Below are 1,967 nucleotides of genomic sequence, written 5' to 3' on the forward strand. Positions count from 1 at the left end.
TTTGTTTCTAGTTCTGCATTACTAGAGATCTAAAGTAATGCCGTACTTGTTTTCCGATTTAATGATGTAAATATTGCTGATTTTGCGGAGTTATCCTCTAATTTTGGTACAATTCCAAGATGGCGGACGCCATTAAACTTTTGGCGGGAACTTTAATTATATTATTTAGTTTGCCGTTATTTATGCTTTTCTGTTTGCCATCCATTTCCAATCTTTGGCAAATCGTTTATTATAGATAGTCTTTATCCAAGTTCACGGATTATTTCATTTATTTGTTTATTCTAAAATACATAATTTCTAGGCTGGAAAACAGCAACACTCCCGCGTCTTTTAAGGATTTCCTAATTAATTGTAAATAGTATTTGTGACTTGTAAGTTTTATTCTTAATGTTCTATTTAAAGTATGTTTATTTAATTGGACTCTTTCCTTTGACGTCGGAGACTTAACATCACATTATTTTCTCCGTCTTCAATTCAGATATAAATAAAAGAATGGAACAGTGAAGATTGTGTCCCACAGGATCCTTTATTTAAGCCGGTCACATTATAACTTATAATTCTACATGTTTCGCTTCTTCCGACATAAAATATAGCACGTTGCAAATTTTATTATTAGAATCAACCAGTATAAATCCAAGGAATCCTCAAAAGTGTCTGGCACTATATAACATTTCTTCAACATCTTCTCTTATTAGTAGGATTTGAGACTCTTTTTGCTCTTAAAACATCATTGTTTGGAGATACATGAAGAGAAGATGTTGAACAAATGATTGGTAGTTTCAGATGTGGTAGCTCACAGTTTTAGAGTGAAAATCATCCCAATCGAAACAGAATGTTCGGTTGGGGGTTGGATTTGAAGTGGGATCCACTGAAGGGTAAGGCAAGGAAAACACCACAAACAACCTGATCCACAGGGTCCACACATCCACACAGGCTTCATAAAATATTTTTGTTTAGTTTTATTCACTTTTTGGACAGCCTTTTGGCTGATGATTAAAATTGTATATACAAATACTTCCAAGACAAAATACTTAGATCAAACATTATTTTTTGTTCAGCAAGTAAAATATAATTTTCTGCAATAAATTTACTTGATCATCAATTCTTTTTGTATGTTAATGTTTGTTTTTTGTTTTCAATGGATCATCAGAGCGCCTATCTTTTTTTTTTTTTTTCAAAACATTTCAAAAGTCTCGGAATGAATTTTAATTACAATAGTTAAAATAAATTTATTAAAAATATAAATTAAAGGAAAAAAAGGTCACAAAACCAGGCTTGTTGGCGCTAGACCCCCAGTATGATCGTGTAGGACTTCACAAAATGTTTACACAGCTACGTCAAATATAGCTTGGACTTCCTGCAGGCACAATTTGTACAGTCTACTTGGAGAAATACAAATCTTATACTTTATGAAAGGATTACACTCTGATTTTTATCAACTATTGAAATGAAATAAGGGGAAACCTTGAATATACAAGGTAATTTTTGTATTTATTTTATAATAAAGGGATACATTGGGTCTACAATTATAATTTTATGGTGTTTACATTGCATTATATATCACTTTCAGATTTTCCCCAGTGGAATTAATTTTTGTCATATTCTGGTTATCCCAACATTTAAGTTTCGAGTCTGAGTTAGTTTTGCTTATGTTATCCTGCCGATGCACATAGATATACCATAGAGCAAGGATTGCTCCATGGATATACATGTACTGTGATTTAAATAACACGTGCAAAACTGCAAGACAAAACAATAAAGTGCGCCCTCTAGTGATAAATTATTATTCAAGTTCTCCCCCCAAAAAGTGTTGACAAATTTTGTCCCGCCATAGAGTTTGCTGGAGGTAGAAAAGACCTACAGATGAGCATGGAAAAAAATCGATTGGAGAAGTAGCACCACACAATTTACGAGATTTTAATGGATTTTTCATTAATTTACTCTTTACAATTCTGATTCATTCGCAG

This window comes from Asterias rubens, chromosome 2, assembly GCF_902459465.1.
Source record: "Asterias rubens chromosome 2, eAstRub1.3, whole genome shotgun sequence".
Classification (NCBI taxonomy): Eukaryota; Metazoa; Echinodermata; class Asteroidea; order Forcipulatida; family Asteriidae; genus Asterias; species Asterias rubens.